This window comes from Felis catus, chromosome D4, assembly GCF_018350175.1.
Source record: "Felis catus isolate Fca126 chromosome D4, F.catus_Fca126_mat1.0, whole genome shotgun sequence".
Lineage (NCBI taxonomy): Eukaryota > Metazoa > Chordata > Mammalia > Carnivora > Felidae > Felis > Felis catus.
In genome coordinates, this window is record NC_058380.1 from 55,889,201 (window position 1) to 55,912,625 (window position 23,425).

The following is a 23,425-nucleotide window of genomic DNA, read 5'->3' on the forward strand; positions in this document are numbered from 1 at the left end:
TTAATTTCAAAATACTGCCTATATATTCAAAACTATTCAAATAATTTTACTGAGTTACAGAAAATATCATAAAGTTCACTCTTTTTAAGTGTAAAATTCAATGACTTTTAGTATTTACCAACTGCACAACTATCACTGCAGGCCAACTATCACTCCAATAAAACCCTTTGCGACACTGGTCATTTCTTTCTCCCACAGATCGCTAGATTGTCAGAGTATATGAACTGGTTCATGGTATGCTATATATCCCATTACAGCTGGGATCTTCTGGTAAAGCACGATAAACATTAGAACAATTAAACAGCTCAAAATGCCTTAAAAAAAAAAAAAACAAGACTCGGGGTGCCTGGGTGGCTCAGTTGGTTAAGTGTCCATCCGACTTTGGCTCAGGTCATGATCTCACGGTTCGTGAGTTGGAGCCCTGCTTCCAATTCTGTCTCTCGCTCTCTCTCTCTGCCCCTCCCCTGCTTGCAGTCTACATCTCTAAAAAATAAACACTAAAAAAAAATTTAAAATAAATTTAAAAACTCTTCTATGGTAAATAATTGTAAATGGCCTATATTAACAAGGTTTTTATTGCTGTAACCACCATCTGGATTGTTCTGTAATATACAGGGGTATTCTCCCACCATTACCTTAGTACTCCCAATCACAAGGAATTAAAAAGATAGTAAATAAACTGAAGTACCAGAGCTAAGAATACTGAAGAGGTCATATGGTCTCCAGCAATTCAAAGAAGGGTTTCATCAACTCATTGACATACCAAGAAACTTTTAATCACAATAAAATGAAATCTTGAGGGGAAAATTTAAACATTCAGTAAGTTACTATGAAAAGCGAACCCAAAGAAAATGTCTAATGTGACTAACTTATATCAAAAATAACTTAGTCTCTCTTGCGGCACCTGGCTGGCTAAGTCCATAGAGCATGAGACTTTTGATCTTGTGGTTGTGAGTTCGAGCCCCATATACTGGGTGTAGAGATTACTTAAAAATAAAAAAAATTAATAAATTTAACAAACAGAGTAACTTAAATTTCCTTTACTAGCTGCTGCAAATAAACTACCAATCAAGGCCAAACAAAAGATACAATAACATAGTAATCAAAATAGCAAATTATAATAAAACTGAATTATAAACATTAAATTCTCAGTTTTTGTTTTTTTTTTTTTTACATTTCAAAGATTTTTTTTTATGTAATCTCTACACTCAGCATGGGGCTCGAATTCACAACCCTGAGATCAAGAGTGGCAAGCTCCATCAACTGAGCCAGGCAGATGCCCCTAAAATTCTAAGTGTCTTAACAAAAGAGACAATTATAACTATAGGAATTTGTCTACTATTGATCCTATAGGAAGAATACAGGAAAAATAATGCTCAGTTTCCCACTGGTTCAAGGAAGCCTCTCTAGTATCCAGACTCAAATGACAATGCTTTCCTGTCACTCCCAAAAGGATTCTGGCTCCTAACTGCATTGTTCTATTTCAGTCTTCCCATCAGAATGCAAGCACCTAGAAAACAGGAACAGTACATTATTCTTCTGTATCCCCAACACTTAACAGTTGCTGACAAGTAGCAACATTCAATCTAAGTGAAAACCTGTATAGTAGCACATATCATTAACAGCAACAAAAACTATTACTCAGGCCTAATCTGGGTTAACCTACATTCTGAGCATTTCACAGAAGTAAAATGCCATAAGAATTTACTATCTAAAGTTTTTATTTATGTAAGCATTTACCCTTATTCCCACGCATCAAGAAGACTTTATCACTGTTTCAAAAAATCTGAAGTCTGCACAGATTAGCAAGATACATAGAACATTTTTAGTCTTTCTATTAGCCCAAGAAAGTTACACTTATCCTACAATAAATTGCAATTTACTTAACACTAGCAAGAATTATCTAAACTAGGGGCGCCTGGGTGACTCAGTCCATTGAATGCCCAACTCTTGATTTTGGCTCAGGTCATGATCCCTGGGTCACGGTATCAAGCCCTGAGGCAGGCGGGGGCTGGGCACCAAGCCTGCTTAAGATTCTTTCTCTCCCAAGGGGCGCCTGAGTGGCTCAGTTGGTTGAGCATCTGACTTCGGCTCAGGTCACAATCTCAGGGTTCATGAGTTCAGCCCCACATTCGGCTATCAGTGAAGAGCCCTCTTCTGAATCCTTTATCCTCTTCTCTCTCTGCCCCTCCCCCACTCGTGCTCATGCACTCTCAAAAATAAATATTAAAAAAAAGATTCTCTTCCTGTGCCCCTCTCCCACCCGCACTCGCGCTCTAAAAATAAACCTTTCCTTAAAAAAATAAAAAATAAAAACAAAAGAATTATCTAACCTAAGTAACAGTAGTTATCTTGCTTAGCAGATGTGACTGGCCATTATACCTGATAATGAACAAAATAATTGCTTAAGTGGACTGTCATTATTCTACTTCAATACATATATAGGGTAAAGCAAAAACTGAGTTAGAAAAGATTTTGTGAACTGGGAAATCTAAATATGAATTTTTATCAGATATTATTAGGATTACTCTTTATATATATTATTAAATATTCATTTCCCAGGTATGATTATGTTACTATGATTATTTGTAAGAGAAGCTCTTTATTGTAAAGAGATATTTGCTTAGGAGGGGCACCTGGGTGGCTCAGTTAAGCGTTAAACTCTGGTCATGATCTCAGTTTGTGAGTTGGAGCACCACATTCGGCTCTGTACTGGTTAGAGCAGAGCCCGCTTTGGATCCTGTCTCCCTGTCTCTCTGCCCCTGCCCCGCGCATGCACTTTCTTTCTCAAAAATAAATAAATAAATACTTGGGGCATCTGGGTGGCTCAGTCGGTTAAGCGTTCGATTCTTCATCTTGGCTCAAGTCATGATCTCATGGTTCCTGAGATCAAGCCCCACGCTGAGCTCCCCACGCTGCCAACACAGCACCTGCTTGGGATTTCTCTCTGCCCCTCCCCCCCTCAAAATAAACTTAAAGAAGTAAACATTTAAAAAGAGAAAGAGACACTTGCTTAGGAAATACTCAAGCATAAACGTCCCGATGTTTCACCTTACTTTCAAATCAGCCTCAAAAGATGTTACAAGGTAGAGAAAAAAGTCAATGTAGCAAAATATTAAGTACTGACTCCAAGTCAAAGGTATACTATGATCTGGGGCGCCTGGGTGGCTCCGTTGGTTGGGCGTCCAACTTCAGCTCAGGTAGTGACCTCTCAGTTTGTGAGTTCAAGCCCCACATAGGGCTCTGTGCTGACAGCTCAGAGCCTGGAGCCTGCTTCGCATTCTGTGCCTCTCTCTCTCTCTGCCCCTCCCCAACTCGTGCTCTCTCACCTCAGGTCATAATCTCAGGGTTTTGTGGGCTCAAGTCCCATGTCGGGCCCCATTGCTTGGGATTCTCAGCCTCCCCCTCTCTCTCTGGCCCTCCCCGACTCATGCTGTCTCTCTCAAAATAAATAAATAAACTTAAAAAAAAAAAAAGGCTGAAAGAAACCAAACAGAAGAATGAAAACTACAAAAAGGTCAGAAAAACAGTAACGACCAGGCATGTAAAAGACTCTGATGGCAGAAATATATACAAAATATCCTCAATTATAATTAACATTGACAGTTCCCACGCTCCAGTTAAAAGAGAAATCTGCAGGATATATTAGCAAAGCAAAATCCAGCTGTGTGATGTTCATAAAAGATGTATCTAAAACATACCACTAGAATTGCCTAACACATTTAAAAATTAAAGCAGTATCAAATGTAAGTAAGGATGTGGAATTCTTATCAATTCAGTCTTGGGAATTAAATTCTGATATCTAAGATATCCACTATATGTATGCATTAAGCATCTTCCCGAGGTTTCTTGGCATCAGATGTTTAACATCCTCAAGAGAACTGAAAAAATAATCACACAATTTTCTGTGTTCTGTAGTTCAGGTGAAAAGCCTAATAAAAAATGACCATACAACACAGTTTGAGATCACCTAGTAAAGTTACACATACTCCACACAACCCAAAACTCCACTCCCAATTACAGTCTTGAGAAATCTGTTTATTTTAGGGGGAGGGTTGGGTTGTACAAATGTTCACATAGAGAGAAGTAAAATTTCTAATCATAAAAAAATGGAAATGACACAAACATTCATCACAATAGAGTAAGATGTGACATATCCTTTTTTTTTTTTTTCATGTTTACTTATTTATTTTGAGAGACAAGAGCCAGCAAGGGAGGGGCAGAGAGGGAGAGAGAGAATCCTAAGCAGACTGGCCACAATCAGGGCAGAGCCCAAGGCTGGGCTTCAGGCTTGATCTCAGGAAATGTGGTTTCATGGCCTGAACCCGAAATCAAGAGTCTGACACTTAACTCACTCAGTCACCCAGGACCCCCAGATGTGGCACATTCTTACAGTGGAGTACCATACTACTGAAAATTATCAAATTGGTAAAAACCAATATGAATGAATCTAAAACATGTAAGAGAAAAAGTATCAGAATCTCATAAATTCCACTTAACTCAAGATTGATGGGACACCTGACTGGCTCAGTTGGTAGAGCATGGGACACTCGATCTCAGGGTCCTGAGTTCAAGCCCCATGTCAGGGGGTATAGTTTACTATGAATGAATGAATGAATGAATGAATGAATGAATGAATGAATGAAGCAAGCTTGAAAATGGGCAACAATAGACCATATATTAGTTATGGGTTATATGGAATAAAAATTATTCTAAAAAATAAAAAACAACAAAGTAGGATAATGGATACCTCTGGGAAAGAGGGAAAGGAATGCCTTGGGAGATGACAGGCTTTCAGGTAACAATGCTCTATTTCATGGGTAGTCATTTTATTTTTGTTTTTGAAAACTCTACATGTGTTTTTATATCTCATATACCTTGCCAAATATGTATCTTTTATTTCTCAATAAAAATCATTAAGTATAAAAGTATTCTTCCAGGGGCACCTGGGTGACTCAGTTAAGCTTCCAACTCTTGATTTAGGCTCAGGTCATAATCTCATGGTTCAGGCTCTATCCTGACAGTGGGGAGCCTGCTTGGGATTCTTTCTCCCTCTCTCTCTGCCACTTCGCTGCTCACAATTTTTCTCTCAAATATAAATAAAAATATTTTTTAGGGGCGCCTAGATGGCTCAGTTGGTTGAGTGTCCAACTTTGGCTCAGGTCATAATCTCACGATTTGTGAGTTAGACTCTGTCAGACTCTGTGCTGACAGGTCAGGGCATGGAGCCTGCTTCTGATTCTATATCTCCCTCTCTGCCCCTCACTCCCCTCAGAAATAAATAAAATTTTTAAAAATTAAAAATATTTAAAAAGCATTATTCCACTTTAAGTATGTATTACTTAACATAAAGAAAAAAAAGGATTTATAATGAAATGTTAAACCATGATTAAGTCCTTTTTATCTTTTTTTTTTTTTTTAAGTAATCTGCACCCAACGTGAGGCTCGAACTCACAACTCTGAGATCAAGAGTTGCATGCTCTTCCAACTGAATCAGCCAGGCACCCCATAATTTTTATCTTTTAATTTTCTCAAATTTTCTAAAATGTATTATTTTCTTAGTCTGATCCTGAAACATTCTGTAAGATGAAATTTTGAGAAAAGAGGAGGAAAAAAATTAATTTGGGTCTAAAAATTATGTAATATTAGGCTTATCAAATCAATCCTAAAGCTAGTCTTTTTTTTTTTTTTCCTAAACCCTGTTTCAGCTAAACCTGTATTTTTTTAAGCCCACTTTACTCTCTTGTTTAATGATTTGGCAATGCTAAACACCATTATCAAATGAAAAATCCCACGCTTCAAAGAGCACACATTCCAGCCAGGTAGACACACAATACAGGTAGCACTATACACCTTGCCCAAGCCCATGAGGCTGTGAAGATATTTTAGGTTTTCATCTGCCTAACCTGGAAAGCAGCATGTTATGGTGCCAAGAACAGTCACTCAGAAGGCCTACAACCTCCTCAGTTGAGACTGAGTGTTCAGAGTGTTTTTGTATGGGGATGAAAGGGCACAAGGAGGCAGAAAAAATAAAATGGAGAGAAAACACAGGGAAGAGAAATAAAAGGGAGTGGAGAGAATTAAAAGACACAGGGAGAAAAACACCATCAACAACTCCGAGCTTCCAAAAGTCTTCACACAATATCTAGGACTGATCTGATCAGAAAATTAAGACTACATGTAAAAAAAAAATGAGTAAAGAGTAACATTGTTAAGTATTATTGGACTGTGTGCATACACTATAACTTTAAATGAGATAGTTCCTATGTGATATTTTACTTAAAAACAAGTTAATAATAACACTACACCAATAGCAAGAAACAAAGTTACAGCAACAGTAAGCTTGGAACTAAATCCAAATGAAATTCCCTCCTCTTTAAATCCTTAAAAATCTTTAAAATGAATTTTAAGTTTGAGACCCAATCAAATATATGTTCCATTACTTTTCATATTCCAAATGAAGAAAAACAGAGCTACATATTCCTAACAACTTTTCAAAGAACCCCATGTAGTTTTAAATGAAACACCTACTCCTTTATCCAAGTCCGGTTTCATAAATTAACTCCATGGGGCTTAAACTCCCAATCCCGAGATCAAGAGTGGCATACTCCACCAACTGAGCCAGCCAGGCATCCCTAATTTACTTTCTTTAAAAAAAAAAAATCCAGGACATGGGCTCCAGGGTGGCTCAACTGGCTAAGTGTCCTACTCTTTTTTTTTTTTTTTTTAATGTTTTTAATTTATTTTTGAGAGAGAGCATGAACTGGGGAGGGACAGAGACTGGGGGGAGGGGGTAAGGATCCAAAGTGGGCTCTGTGCTGACAGCAGCAAGCCCGATGCAGGGTTCAACCTCATGAACCACGACCTGAGCCAAAGTCAGAGGCTCGAGAATGGAGCCTGCTTGGGATTCTCTCAGTCCCTCTCTCTCTCTGACCTCCCTGCTCTCTCAAAATAAATTAATAAAAATCTCTCTCTACCCCTCCCCAACTCTCTCAAATTAAAAAATACAATATATAAGGGGTGCCTGAGTGTCTCAATCAGTTAAGCTTCCAACTCTTGGTATTGGTCAGGTAATATCTCAGGATTTGCGAGATCAAGCCCTGCATGGGGTTCTGTGCTGACAGCGCAGAGCCTGCTTGGGATTCTCTCTCTCCTCCCTCCCTCCCTCCCTCCCTCCCTCTCTCTCTCTCTCTCTCTCTCTCTCTCTCTGCCCCTCCCTCACTTGTGTGCATGCTCTCTCTCTCAAAATAAACATTAAAACAATGTTTTAAATATACATATATAAGAAAAAATACAGGACATGCAGCATCTTTGAGAGAAACACTAAAGAAATCTCAAAAAAAAAAACAAACACGGTAGAAAATATCAATATATGAAGTCTGTGTATCTGTAAAAACAAACCTGTTAAATTTGATTCTTGGACTTTAGAATGAAAAAAAGGATTTCATTCCTAAATATTCGACAGTTGGGTCAAAATTATTTCAAAACCAGCTACAGGCTTATATGGTTGATATTCCCTGTAAGTCTTCCCTCTCTTTGCCTTCCTTCAAGTTACATCTCCAATCTCCTTTGGAGCAGAGGTAGGGGGAGACAACTGCTTCCAAGACCTATCAGTGATCCACACCATCTTACCAGTCAACACCACCAGTACAATACGTCCCACTTTTAAAGGGCATTCCATTTACTCAAATTAATTAAGGGCTAACGGGTATTTGCTGACCTCGTAAAGATTAATAAACAAAATAAGACAGATTTAACAACAGGAACTTCACAGTCTGTGAATTCATGCAGGCTCCTTTTGAGCAGGCATTTGCTTACACCAAAAAAAAAGTGCCTAATAACAACAAAAACTTAATCATTTTTTAAAAAGACTGGAGGATCAATACTTGAAGACTAATACTTTCAAAGAAAACGCTCCACTTCAGACCAGTTCAAAACTTCAAGATTGGTTTATACCCTCTACATACAGTATATGATTAAAGGAGTAGAGAAAGCGACCAGTTCCCACTATAATTAACCCACAGGGCACAAGGCATATTGAAATTAACCCATTCTTCTCCATGTTCTCCTACCATTTCTCCCTCAACAATAAGTCACTAACACTGACACCGCTGTTGAGCACTACACAGGCTGCATCAGTTACCAGGAAAGGGAAGCAGAGTTGTTATTGTTGTTCTAGCCTTGTTCTAAGGCAGCTCCATGTGACTGCTGCCGGTCCAGCCCACATTTAAAGACAGAGGCCAGAGGAAACCAGAACGGCAGGAAATAGGCAGGAGAGGCAATTACCACAACCTTTTCCCATGGCCTCATTGCTATGCCACCACTTCCAGCCATATTTCAATTGTAACAGAACCCCCCCCCCCCCGAATTAATTTGTGAGGGTCAGAAGCAACAAGGAAGCAAACAATGAAAATCACAGCTGTGGAAAACAAGCAGGACAGTGGCGGGAGAAATTTTCATCACACATGTGAACTAGGCATAGAAAACAAAAATCAGATGGAACATATGGGAAGTAAGCAGAAGAGTAGTGTGGGAAACTAATCACTTCTGCCTAATGAGAGAAGTGTTCACAGCAATGGGAGGATGATAGCTTGAGCCCTGCAGGCAGGTAAGAGATATTGGTGGACAGGACAACTCTATCCTCTCCATAGAGGGGAATTTATTCCCTTTCCTGAAACAGATAGGTATCATCCCAATCTAGGCACCTAACACCTAGGATACAGGAGAGCTTCCTTCCATCTCCATTAGACAAACTGACACTAAAAATTTGTATATACAATTCGTGACAAAAAGTGAGGAACACACTAACTACTGACATAACTCTTGGTTTAAAGAGGTATACCATAATTGAAGGAGAAAATAAAAAAGGCCTGGGTTCACCCAAGTTAATTGTATATGCCCTTCAAATAAAAGATGTTTGGATACCTTATAAAGACCTTCAAAAGCTCTCAACTGTTAGGACACACAGGGGCTAAAGACAATAAGCCTAAATACTGACAGACCATATACATCAAATAGAAGTATAAACCAATATCCAACAGAGGAAGTAGTAAACTACAAGATTATTTCAAACAGGAAATAACAGGAATGATGACAGGATTAACTCCTACAGAGAACAGAATATGAGACCAGAGTGGTAGGTCTTGAGATGCCCGGGCAAATAATCAGATTGAAAACCGAGGGGAAAAGGTGGAAAAGCCAAGTGGGAAAAGTGATTCAGAGGCAAAGAAGATATAATACACTAAAGAAAGAATAACATTTTAAATACGTACTCCAATAAAGCTTCAGTTTACAATATGTTCTCAAAACTACATTAAAAAAAAAAAAAAAAAAACCTCTGATACAACCAGGCTAGAGGAACCGAGACTGAGGAGGAAAACTGAGTCCCCAGAGTCTAACACCAAAACCTTCCAGAACGAAAAAGGGTAGAACCTAACTATCCCTCCGAGTATGCCGGGAAAGGCTACAGAGCGCAGAAGTTGGGGTTTAAGATGTCTAGTCCCAAGACTAGTGACAGGCGTGAAAACGGAAAGGTGGTCTGTGGTCAGGATGGGGACCATCAGCGTTGAGCGGGAGCTCCAGCGGACAGGCAGAGAGGGAGAGGTGGGAGAAAAACCACACCCTCCAGGGCAGAAACCCGAAGGGGGGGGAGGGGAAGGCGCCCCCTGGGGTTGGGTGGGGCCAGGCCGACTAGGACAGGGGTAGGCAGGAAGAAGCACAGGACGACCACGGGAGAGAAGGAAGGCGTCCGGGCCTGGGCATACTGAGGACGCAAGAAGCTGGCGAGGGAAGCTTGGCCCGGTCTTCATGAGTGGGCGCTGGGGCAGTACGAAGAGGGTTAGGAGAAAGAAGAGCTGAACCAGGACGAGAGAGCGCACGCTGCCACGCTCAGGGCTCTGGAACAGGGAAGGAAAAAGAGGGTGCCAATTACCGCTGCTGTTCTCGCTGGACTCGGGACCAGCTGCCGCCGCCACCGCCGCTCGTTACCTGCCAATGTGCCTCTTACAAAGCGGCGGCGGCGGCAGAGGCGGCCCGGCCCGTCACGTGACCTCCGCGTCACGGGGGAAGGAGGAGCCACCACACGTAGCTAGCGCGCCGCTCATCAGCCCGCCCACAGAGCGCTTTGCTTCGCCTAGCCTCCCCCAAGCCTAGTAGGAGAGGCCAACAGCGCCGCGGCGGAGGCAGGCACGGGAAGGAATAAGGGAAATTTTATAGGATTTATCGTACTCGGAGTTGTCAGGAGGGTACTACATACCGCACCCAAGATGCCAACAACTGCAGCGTGTAGTCGCGGTGTGATGATCTCACAAGACACCAGGAGTCGCTCCCCTGCGACCGCCTTCCTCCCATCACGTGACGTGGGCCAACCACTCAAAGCAGGCCTAGCTCCCCAAACCCTGGGAATACTCTTCCTAGACCCTCCGCACAGCAGAGATATTCGCCAGCGCCCCGTTTCCCTCGCGAGTTCATAGACCGTGCGTTTATGACTTAGTGCTGAGGGAAGGTGGAGGCGGGAAACGGTCAGCGCTGGCTTCCGAAACTAACACCAGTCGGCTCCGCTTGCCAGGTAGCTGAGCGTGGTTCCTGCTGGGAGATGTAGTCCCGGCCGGGGGGTGGGGTTCCACTAACACGTTCCCGGGCTTGCGCTCCGCCCCGCCCCCTGCGCGGGAAAACGCCAACGGCTAGCTAAGGTACACCCGTGGTGGAGGAAGCTTCAAAAGGAACTTTAACAGAGCGGGAGGGCTTCGTGGATAATATGTTGTTAAATGCGAGGGTGGAATTCTGCAGTACGAAGCTCCTTCTACGTAAATTAAGTAATGTTTATTGATCGCTTACTTCATGTCAGTGGTCTATACAACCATTTTTACTAAATCTTATGATCAACACTTTGAAGTAGGGATTGCAGCTGGTAAAGAAAGGCTTAGAGGACTTTCTGGCTGGCTCACTTGGTAGAGCATGCGACTCTTGATCTTGGGGTTGTGAATTGAAGTCCCAGGTTGGGTGTAGAAATTATTTTAAGATTAAAATACTTTAAAAAAAAAAAGGAAGAAAGAAAGAAAAGAAAGGCTTAGAGGTTCAGAAAGAAAGAAAAAGAAAGCAAGAAAGAGAAAAAGGAAGGAAGGAGAAAGAAAAAGGCTTAGAGGTTCAGGTGTTTCTGGCTGAAGAGACTCAAACCACATTTTCTGTCTCCAAGCAATGAATAACCCCTTCCTCTCAAAAAGATCTAACTCCAAGAATTAAGCACAAGGGGGATAATGCTTTATACTTGTAGCATAGTGTTTTAAAGTATTTGCTCGTTGACTGACCTATTTGATCCTCAAAGGCAGTATCCCAGGCAAGTTAGGTACATGGACTTTGGAATACAGCAGGTCCTACATTAATTTGAGCTTTCCTTTGTGATAACACCACTTCACCACGTGGTGAAAATTAAATGAGATCAAGTAAAGTACCTGTTTGGCATGTAAACCCTCAATAATCAGTAGTAATTATTTTCACACCTGGTATGTACCCTTTGGGCACAACAGATATAAAAGTAAGGTGGGAAGGAAATTAGCATATACTGATCTTTGTGCAGGGCACTGTACTATTTACTAACATGCTAGTTACTAATAGACTGTTGTAGGTTAAATTGATGAATAACAATTGAAACCTTAATAGTCCTGCTCAATTCAAGAGAAGACTTTGTTATTTATCTGAATTGATCAAAGAATGCTCCGGCTAAAACAAATAAAACTTATTATCATGACCATTCATGTGTAGATGTACCTTATCTCTCCCTTTCTGACAGTGAGCTGGAATTGTGCCAGGTCAGTTCAGTCTTCCTCCTCTTTGTATTCCTGTTTTATAGAAATGTGTGGGAGAGTCCAAGATAAAACCCTTGAGAGGCAAAGACTTAATTGAAAGAGTACAAGAAGACAATTCTGAAAGGACATATACAAACCAGATAACAGGAGCTGTCTCTGAGGAATGGGAAGGAGGGTTTGTGATTGAGGTTGCTAGTCAAAATGGACTGTAATCTAATCTATAACGTTTTAATTTTTTTAATTAGGCTCCATGGCCAATGTGAGGCTTGAACTCACAACCCTGAGATCAAGAGTCACGTGGTCCACCGACTGAGCCAGCCAGGTACCCTTAATGTTTTAATTTTTTACATGAAGAAGGTACTGGTGTTTTAATTAAAGATAAACTTTAAGAAAAGAGAGACCAGGGCTCCTGGCTGGCTCAGTTGGAAGAGCATGTGACTCTTGATCTCAGCGTCTTGAGTTGTAGCCCCATGGTGGGTGTAGAGATTATAATCAATCCATCAATAAACACATACATTCATTAACTAACTTCCAAAAACAAAGAAAGAAAAAAGAGACCATGTATTAGCACTGTGAGTTGTACAAACTATGTTACTTTTTCAGTCCCTCAATTTCCTCTTCTGTAGTTATATTCAAAAACATGTCTTTTCTGTACCAGGCATACTGTGCTGGATGCTATCAATAAATTATCACTTATCAAGGGAGAAGTCCTACCTAGGACCTAGGATCAAAGAGAAAAATAAAGGCATCAAAGTCCTAAAACCTCACTGATAATAGTTATTACCACCTGGATGTAATAGAACTATCCTCTCACAATAGGTTCCCCTAAGGGATAATACTACCAACCATTTCCACGCAGCCTGACTCTGACACATTGACTCTGAAACTAATTTCAGATCCTGTAATTGCCAAAAATATCACCATCCAATTCACCAGTTTTTCATTGCTTGAGTACACTTGGCTGGACTAAAGTGAGAGCATAATATGATGGAAATACACTGGAGAAATTCTCAGAAGCCTGGGTTGTTAAGTCTGTACACATGGCAGGCAATAAAGTAGGTGGTTGAAATCAGATGAGGCCCATCTCAGAAAGAACCAGTAAATGGATAACTAAGGTATAGGAAGATCAAATCAAGGTTGTATTAACTCCAAAGCAGAATCTTCACAATCTAGATAAAACTAATCACAGTTCAAGTCTAATCTACTCAATTACAGTAAATGATATCATCAAATGCATTATACCTTGCCTGAAGAATGTGATAACTGAGTGGGAATGGTCTGTATAGAATCAAGAAAGAAAGAAAGAAAGAAAGAAAGAAAGAAAGAAAGAAAGAAAGAAAGAAAGAAAGAAAGAAAGAAAGAAAGAAAGAAAGAAAGAAAGAAAGAAAGAAGGAAGGAAGGAAGGAAGGAAGGAAGGAAGGAAGGAAGGAAGGAAGGAAGGAAGGAAGGGAAGGAAGGGAAGGAAGGAAGGAAGGAAAGGAAGGAAGGAAAGGAAGGAAGGAAGGAAGGAAGGAAGGAAGGAAGGAAGGAAGGAAGGAAGGAAGAAAGAAAGAAAGAAAGAAAGAAAGAAAGAAAGAAAGAAAGAAAGAAAGAAAGAAAGAAAGAAAGAAAGAAGAAAGAACCTTAAGAAGCAAAAAAAATGTACACCATGCAGGGAAAAGGGTAGCATAGAACATTTTGGTCCCTTTGGCAGGTCTCTCCCTTCAGCAGATAGAGATGGGTGTTCCATGCCTATTAACCATAGGATCACCCACATTTCCCTACCTGTGTTCCATATCACCAACAACCTTCTAATGAGAATTTGGCTTCTTGGGGTCACCTGGGTTGCTCCCATGGTGGAACATGAGATTCTTGATCTTAGGGTCATTGTGAGGAATAAGGAAGATGATTCATTTTCAGAAATACCAAATAAAAGCTCTGCTGTCTAGTTAACAATAGGTTTACAACTTATTGGAAATATGTATGAACCTCCCCATGCACACAATTGAGTCCCAAACTGGTGGACACTTCACTTCCTGGTTCTTCCCCTCTCCATTTCACAGACTTATTTTCACAGGCTTTGCAATGGGCATGCACCAAAGAACTTAAGACTCTGCATCACCTCAAGCGATGTACATTTTATTCCAGACTACTTCTTGGCTTACATGGGCATAGGTGACTTCCAGGTAAGGCTATAACCTCTGTAGTACTTAGCCAATGAGGAATCAGGAGAGGAACTTACACACTAGGAGATAAATTGCCTGCTGTAACTGACTCAACTGTGCCTGTCCGTCAAACACCCACTCTTGCAAGAATGTTGATTTAAAGCCTCGCTTCACTGTGCTCTGAGTCTCTGAATCCCTCCTTTGACTGGATCAGTGGGCTTACTTCTCACAGTCATGAGTTCAAGCCCCATGTTGAATGTATTTAAAAATAATAATAAAAATGAGTTTTAAAATAATTTGGCTTTGGCTCAGTTGGTTAGGGGTGCAACTCTTGATTTTGGCTCAGGTCATGATCTCACAGTTTCATGAGTTCAACCTCCACTCTGGGCTCTGCACTGCCCTGCAGAGCCTACTTGGGATTCCCTCTCTCTCTCTCTCTATCTCTATCTCTCTCTCTGCCCCTCCCCTGCTTGAGTTCTGTCTCTCTCAAGATAAATAAACTTAAAAAATTTTTTTTGGCTTCTTGTGAAGATTTTCCTCCAAAGGTGTTAATGCACTGTCCATGTTATTTTGCTTGCTGAAAATTAGTGTAATGACTATATAACAATTTGGCATATGCCGTCAGTTTGTGAGTTACGTTTATCCCTAAAAGCAGCTGAGCTGTGGGCAAGCTGACCTTTGAAAGCAATAAACAAATAGTTAATGATACTACCATTGTGTGGGACCTATGAGGAATAGCCAAAAAGACTCTCTGTAACACTATTGTGTCTCATTTCTCTAAAAGCCCAGTTCCCTCCTAATTAATTAATAACTTGTCCTTTTTAAGCCTGTTTCTTGATCTACGTAAAGGAGTGCAATTCTGTTTACTTTATATGGCACTGCCAGCTTCATGGAAGATACTGCATATGAAAGTCTTCAGAAAATAATTGGACTATAAGAATTGTTAGGAACTGTTATTACCAGGAAGAACATTATTTGGTTTCATCAGTACTTATATAACCCTAGTCAGTGGTTAAGGCTTGCATTCTAGAGGAATTCAGGAAGGCCTGGATTCTAGAACAAAAGTCAGGAAACAACTCGTGGGCCAAAGCCAGCCCATCTCCTTTTTGTCTACAACCCGCTAGCTAAGATTGTTAGCCTTTTCTTTCTTTCTTTCTTTCTTTCTTTCTTTCTTTCTTTCTTTCTTTCTTTCTTTCTTTCTTTCTTTCAAGCTCTATGTCAATGTAGGGCTTAAACTCACCAACCTGAGATCAAGAGCCTCATGAGCTCTATTACCTGAGCCAGCCAGTTGCCCGAAAGTCCAATGTTTTTGTTTTGTTTTTTGCTTTGTTTTAAAGTAAACTCTTGCCATTTTGGGGCTTGGACTCATGACCGCGAGATCAAGAGTCATATGCTCCGTTGGCTGAGCCAGCCAGGTGCCCCTTATTAGCCATTTTTTTTTTTAATTTTTTTTTTTTAACGTTTATTTATTTTTGAGACAGAGAGAGACAGAGCATGAAGGGGGGAGGGGCAGAGAGAGAAGGAGACACAGAATTGGAAGCAGGCTCCAGGCTCTGAGCCATCAGCCCAGAGCCTGACGCGGGGCTCAAACTCACGGACGGCGAGATCATGACCTGGCTGAAGTCGGACGCTTAACCGACTGCGCCACCCAGGCGCCCCTATTAGCCATTTTTAAATGACTTAAAAAAAAAATCAGAAGAATAATATTTCATGACACACAAAACTTAGGCAAAATTCAAATTTTAGTCAATTAAGTTCCACTGTAACTCAACCATGATTATTCTATGATTATTATTCTAGTCTATGACTACTTTCATGCTACAATAGCAGAATTGAATATCTATAACAAGCTAAGTAACCCAGAAACCCTAAAATATTTACTGTCTGGCCTTTCACACAAAAGTTTGCCAATCCCTGTTCTAGAAGAATCTGATTGTGTGACCTTAGGCAAGGTACTTAAACTCACTCGTCCTGTCTTCGTTTTCTCATCCGCAAAATGGGGATAACAATAACTACCTCAAAGAATTGTCAGGATGATTAAAAGAGCTCAATATAATGTTGGGTTTGCACCTTTTTTTTTAATGATTTTAATTTTTTTAATGTTTATTTTTGAGAGAGAGAGAGTAAGCGCGAGAGAGAGTGACCAAGTGGAGGAGGGGCAGAGAGAGAGAGAGACGTGTGGAAGCAGACTCCAGGCTCTGAGCTGTCAGCACAGAACCAGACGTGGGGTTTGAACTCACAGACTGAGATCATGACCGGAGCCGAGGTTGGGTGCTTAACCGACCAAGCCACCCAGGCGCCCCTGGAAATGACTTTTTTTAAGTAAATGATTTTTTAAAGTAACCTCTACATCCAACATGGGGCTCGAACTCATGACCCAAGATCAAGAGTTGCATGCTCCACTGCCTAAGCCACCCAGGTGTCCCTGTGTCTTTTTTATTTTAATCCCTTTTGACTGGAACCTACAAAACCTACAAGAGGAGATAAATACACACCTATATAAAACTGAAAATGTTTTACAAAACAATATCTATTCATGTATTTATGTACTCTGAGGGCTTTAGTATACACTTCATCTAGCATTCCTTAATGTTAACATTTTACATAATCATGGTACATTAAACTCTGATAGTTTTTATTTTTTTCTATTTCTGTTTTTAAAAAATATTTATACCTAAAACTAATATAATGCTGTATGTTAACTATATTGGAATTAATTTTTTTTTTATTTTTAAATGTTTATTTATTTATTTTGAGAGAGAGAGTGGGGAATTTCAGAGAAAGGGAGAAAGAGAATCCCAAGCAGGTTTTCATGAACTGAGATCATGACCTGAGCCAAAACCAAGAGTCAGATGCTTAACCAACTGAGCCACCCAGGTGCCCAAAATAAAAAATTGTTTAAGTAGAATTTTCAATGGCCAAAAATGGAATAATTTGAGCAACAAAATAAATAATGATAGTACTTGGGGCACCTGGGTGGCTCAGTCCATTGAGCGACCAACTTCAGCTCAGGTCATGACCTCGCAGTTGGTGAGTTCGAGCCCCATAACAGGTTCGCTGCTGTCAGCCTGTCAGCAGAGAGTTCACTTCAGATCCTCTGTCCCTCTCTATCTGCTCCCCTTCTACTTGCGCCCTCTCCAAAATAAATAAGCATTAAAAAACAAAACATTTAGGGGCGCCTGGGTGGCGCAGTCGGTTAAGCGTCTGACTTCAGCCAGGTCATGATCTCACGGTCCGTGAGTTCGAGCCCCGCGTCGGGCTCTGGGCTGATGGCTCAGAGCCTGGAGCCTGTTTCCGATTCTGTGTCTCCCTCTCTCTCTGCCCCTCCCCCGTTCATGCTCTGTCTCTCTCTGTCCCAAAAATAAATAAAATAAACGTTGAAAAAAAAATTAAAAAAAAAAAAAAGTAATTAGGAGGAGAATTTATTAACAACCTGGGAGAAAGAGAGCTATACTGTTACTCCTTATACCAAAATGATTTGAAGAGGGTAACGGTTTACATTTACTGTAAAGGTGAATATTTACTGTCTGTTAGGCCCAGTGTTATATATGTCCATCGTGGGGCACCTGGGTGGCGCAGTCGGTTAAGCGTCCGACTTCAACCAGGTCACGATCTCGCGGTCCGTGAGTTCGAGCCCCGTGTCGGGCTCTGGGCAGATGGCTCAGAGCCTGGAGCCTGTTTCCAATTCTGTGTCTCCCTCTCTCTCTGCCCCTCCCCCGTTCATGCTCTGTCTCTCTCTGTCCCAAAAATAAATAAACGTTAGAAAAAAAAAATTTTTTTATATGTCCATCGTATTTTTATCCTAATTATAATTATATAGGCAGGTATTCTGATTTTATAAAACAAAGAGAAGAGGATGCATTAAATAGCATACCCAGGATTCTAAACGTTGACTACAAAGCCTATGCTCTTTCAACCCACTAAACCAGGCTGCCACTCTATATAAAACTGTCAAATAATTTTTTAAAACATTGAAAAGTGTGAGGCGACTGGCTGGCTCAGTTGGTAGAGCATGTGACTCCTGATCTCCGGTTCATGAATTGGAGAGCCCATTGTTGAGGGTCAAGTTTACTTTTAAAAAATTTTTTAAAAGCTTGAGGAAAACAGAAATGGCTGAGTAATGGAGATGCAAAAAAGGAAATAAACAACATATGAAACTACTCTTGAATGGAAAACTCTTTTTAAACGTTTATTTATTTTGACAGAGAAAGAGCAAACATGCACTCATGAGTGGAGAAGGGCAGAAAGAGAGGGAGAGATAGAATCCCAAGCAGGTTCTGCACTGTCAGCACAGAGCCCGATGCAGGGGGCCTGAATCCACGAACCATGAGATCATGACCTGAGCTGAAATCAGAGTCAGATGTTTAACTGACTGAGCCACCCAAGTGCCCCTTGAACAGAAAACTTTTCTATGTAACATTTAAAATTTTGGGGGGGGGTGCCTGGCTTACTCAGTTGGAAGGGCATGTGACTCTTGATCTCTGGGTCATGAGTTTGAGCCCCATGTTGGGTGTAAAGATGACTTAAATTAAAACAAAAATATTTAATAAATAAAAATAAATTTTAAAATAAACAGTAGATCTGGAGGAGAAACAGAACAAATTTTTGAATAATTAACATTTTTACTGTAAACAAAAGCTCATACAAATTGACAAGAACACTGAAATTTCTGTAAATAAGTGGACAAAGCTTATCAACAATTCCTAAAAGAGGGAATAGAGGTAATCAACAAGCATGGAAAATGTTTTGCTTCACAATTTTTTAAGTGAGTTATAACAGTAACATGCATTTTTGTCTATCAAATTAATAAAGAGTAGGGGTAACTGAGCGGCTCAGTGGTTAAGCATCCAACTCTTGATTTCGGCTCAGTTCATGATCTCTTGGTTTGTGAGTTCGGGCCCCGTGTCTAGCTCTGCACTGACAGCCCTGAGCCTGCTTGGGATTCTCTCTCTCTACCTCTCTCTACCCCTCCCCAGCTCGCTCGCTTCCAAAATAAATAAATGACTATTAAAAAAATTAATAAAGACTAAAAATAATGGTGTTACTAAGTGTTCTGGGTTTATATTTAAAGAGGCACTCTCATGTCTCTTTGACAAATGGTGTTGGGAAAAGTGGACAGCAACATGCAAAAGAATGAAACTGCACCACTTTCTCACACCATACACAAAAATAAATTCAAAATGGATTAAAGAACTGGGGTGCCTGAGCAGCTCAGTCAGTTAAGCATCCAGCACTCTTGATTTCAGAGCCTGCTTGAGACTCTCTCTCCTTCCCTCTCTCTGCCTCTCCCATGCTCACACTCTCTCTCTCCCAAAATAAATAAACTTAAAAAAATGGATTAGGGGTGCCTGGGTGGCTCAGTCGGTTGAGGGTCCAACTTCAGCTGAGGTCACAATCTTGCAGTTTGTGGATTCCAGCCTCGTGTCAGGCTCTTTGCTGACAGCTCAGAGCCTGGAGTCTGCTTCAGATTCTGTCTCCCTCTCTCTCTGTCCCTGTCCTGCTGGCACTCTGTCTCTGTCTCTCTCTCTCCCAAAAATAAACATTTAAAAAATAAAAATAGGGGCACCTGGGTGGCTCAGTTGGTTAAGGGGCCGGCTTCGGCTCATGTCATGATCTCGCGGTCTGTGAGTTCGAGCCCCACATCGGGCTCTGTGCTGACAGCTTAGAGCCTGGAGCCTGTTTCGGATTCTGTGTCTCCCTCTCTCTCTGACCCTCCCCTGTTCATGCTCTGTCTCTCTCTGTCTCAAAAATAAATAAACGTTAAAAAAATGGTTTTTTTAATAAAAATTAAAAAATAAAATGGATGTGGTTTTTTTAATAAAAATTAAAAAATAAAATGGATGTAAGACCTAAATGTGAGACCTGAAACCATAAAAATCCTAGAAGAGGACATAGGCAGTAATCTCTTTGACACTGGTCTTACTAGATATATCTACTAAGACAAGGGAAACAAAAGCAAAAATAAACTATTGAGACTACATCAAAATAAAAAGCTTCTGCGTGAGGAAGGAAACAATCAACAAAACTAAAAGGTAACCTATGGAATTGCAGAAGATATTTGCAAATGACATATCTGATAAAGGGTTAGTATCAAAAATACATAAAGCACTTATAAAATACAACCCCCCAAAAATGAGTGACCCAATTACAAAATCGATAGAAAGCATGAACAGACAGTTCTCCAAAGAAGACATACAGATTGCCAACAGACACATGGAAAGATGCTCAACATCACTGATCATCAGGGAAATGGAAATCAAAACTACAATAAGCTATTACCTCACACTTCTCAAAATGGCCAAAATCAACACAAGAAACAAGTGTTGGCAAGGAGAAAGGGGAATCTTCTTGTACTGTTGGTGGGAATGCAAACTGCTGCAGCCACTCTGGAAAACAGTGTGGAGTTTTCTCAAGCTGAAAACAGGGGCACCTGGGTGGCTCAATCAGTTAAACATCTGACTCTTGATTTGGCTCAGGTCATGAGCTTATGCTTATGAGATCAAGCCCCATGTCAGGCTCTGTGCTGGGTGTGGAGCCTGCTTGAGATTCTCTCTTGTTCTCCCCATGTCCTTGCCTAGAGAGATTCTGTCTCACTCTGTCTTAAAAAAAGAAAAAAGAAAAAAATATATATAGTGCTGAAAATAGAACTACTCTACAATCTAGCAATTACACTACTAGGTATTTACCCAAAGAATACAAAAACATTAATTCAAAGGGATACATGCACCCCAATATTTATAACAGCATTATCTATAGTAGCCAAATTACAGAAATAGCCCAAGTGTCCATCAATTGATGAATGGGTAACAAAATGTGATATACATATCACACACACACAATGGAATATTCTCAGCCATAAAAAAGAATGAAATTTTTCATTTATAATGACGTGGATGGAGCTAGAGAGTATTAGGCCAATCGAAATATGTCAGAGAAAGACAAGTACCATATGATTTCACTCATATATGGGATTTAAGAAACAAAATAGATGAACATGTGGGAATGGGGGAAAAAGAGGGGAGAAATAAACCATAAAAGGCTCTTTGTTTTTTTTAAGTTTATCTATTTTGAGAGAGTGGGGCAGGGGCAGAGGGAGGGAGGGAGAGAGAGAGAGAGAGAGAGAGAGAGAGAGAGAATACCAAGCAGGCTCCACACTGACAGTGAAGAGCCCCACACAGAGCTCCATCTCACAAACTGTGAGATCATGACCTGAACTGAAATCAAGAATCAGATGCTTAACCGACTGAGCCATCTAGGCACCCACCATAAAAGACTCTTAATGATAGAGAACAAAATGATGGTTGATAGAGGGGGGTGGATGGGGATAGGCTAGATGGGTGTTAAGGAGGTCACTTGTTAGGGGCACCTGGGTGGCTCAGTTAATTAAGCATCCCACTCTTGATTTTGGCTCAGGTCATGATCTCACTGTTCATGGGTTCAAGTGCCCCTCGGGCTCCATACTGACAGCACCAAGCCTGCTTGGGATTCTTTCTCTTCTCTCTCTCTCTCTGTCCTTCCCATGCTCCTACAGACGGGTGTGTGAACGTGCTCTCTCTCTCTCTCTTAAAATAATTAAACATTAAAAAAAATAAAGGAGAGCACTTGTTAGGAGGAGCACTGGGTATTATATATAAGTGATGAGTCACTGAATTCTATTCCTGAAACCAATATTGCACTGTATGTTAACCAAGGAGAATTTAAAAAAAAATTTTTTTAATGTTTATTTATTTTTGAGAGAGACAGGGCGTGAGTGGGGGAGGGTCAGAGAGAGAGGGAGATGCAGAATCCCAAGCAGGCTCCAGGCTCTGAGCTGTCAGCACAAAGCCCAACACGGGGCTCGAACTCACAGACCGTGAGATCATGACCTGAGCCAAAGTCGGAGGCTCAACCGACTGAGCCACCCAGGTGCCCCACCAAGGAGAATTTTTAAATAAAAACTTAAAAAAAATAAAGAGGCTCTCTCTTATTTGACTAATAGGAATACAAATTGGCATAAACCTTTTGGAAAACAAAAAGCCATTATATATTAAAACCTCTTCATCCAAAGCAATTCTGGTACTCTGCCCTAAGGAAATAATTTTAATTAAAATTTTTTTTTTAAGTAGGCTCCATGCCCGATGTGGGGCTTGAACTCATGACTCGTGATCAAGAGTTGCATGTTCTACCAACTGAACTAACCAGAAGCCCCAGAAATAATTTTAAATATGGAAACATTGTTATGCAGAAAAGAACATTTCTCACAGTTTTATTTATAATAGTAAAAGATTGGAAGCTTCTTACATGTCTGACTGTAGAGAAATGGTTAAGCAAATTATGTCATTCTTACTAGATCTCATAATATGCAGCCTTTATAAATAACATTTACATTCCCAGGACATGGGAAACACTTGCTTTATACTGTTAGGTATAAAAAGCCAAAACCAAATCACTGAGTTAATATAACTATGTAAGAACACCATGCATAGGAAAGGAAGACTGCAAAAATACATCAAAAGAATATTAATAAGAGCCATATATAAATAATAGGATTATAGGTAACATTTTCCCATTTCACTTCTGTATTTTTTTTTAATTTTTTTTTAACGTTTACTTATTTTTGAGACAGAGAGAGACAGAGCATGAACGGGGGGAGGGTCAGAGAGAGAGGGAGACACAGAATCTGAAACAGGCTCCAGGCTCTGAGTGGTCAGCACAGAGCCTGACGCGGGGCCTGAACTCACAGACCACGAGATCATGACCTGAGCCAAAATCGGACGCTTAACCGACTGAGCCACCCAGGCGCTCCTCACTTCTATATTTTCAAATTACCTTCATTTTAGTTTATTTTAAAGATTTTATTTTTGGAGCACCTGGGTGGCTCAGTTGGTTAAGCCTCCCACTCTTGATTTCAGCTCAGGTTATGTTCTCATATGTTCCTGGTGGAGCCCTGCATCCAGCTCCCCACTGGGCATGTAGCCTGCCTGAGATCCTCTCTCCCTCTCTCTCTGTCCCTTCCCCTTCTCTTTCTCAAAAATAAATAAACATTTGAAAAATAATAAAGGGATGCCGGGTGGCTCAGTCGGTTGAGCAGCCGACCTCAGCTCAGGTCATGATCTCATGGTTTGTGGATTCTAGACCTGTGTTGGACTCCGTGCTGACAGCTCAAGCCTGGACCCTCCTTCGGATTCTGTGTCTCCTGCTCTTTCTGCCCCTCCTCTACTTACGCTCTGTCTCTCTCTTTCAAAAATAACTAAACATTAAAAAATAATGATAAAAAAAATTTTAAAGGAAACAATTTGGCAGACTGTGCAGCCAAGCAGGCAGCACAAAATAAACAAATATTAAGTCTTATATCAGTCTTAACAACAATAAAGTCCATAATTCCAGTCTATTCAGACTAAGAAATTGACATAGCCCAGGAATAAGGATATTTAAAAAAATAATAATAATACACAGGACTGGCTTGTTAATAATGAGGGAAAAACCTTTATGTCCAAA

At 40.6% G+C, this 23,425-nt stretch overlaps 1 protein-coding gene across 7 annotated transcripts in view; it reads right to left on the reverse strand.

Moving 5' to 3' along the window:
* UBAP2 (ubiquitin associated protein 2) overlaps positions 1-10,489 on the reverse strand; it is a 111,352-nt gene extending 100,863 nt beyond the window's left edge. For 5 of the 7 annotated variants that reach the window (XM_006939219.4, XM_006939218.4, XM_006939217.4 and 2 more), the window contains exon 1: positions 9,932-10,067. The gene's annotated coding sequence lies outside the window, so the exon portion shown is untranslated. Of the gene's footprint in view, positions 1-9,931; positions 10,068-10,255 lie in introns of those variants that run through there. The other 2 variants (XM_045042953.1, XM_045042955.1) reach the window with 2 other exon arrangements.
* Between the last annotated feature and the right edge of the window lie 12,936 nt (positions 10,490-23,425).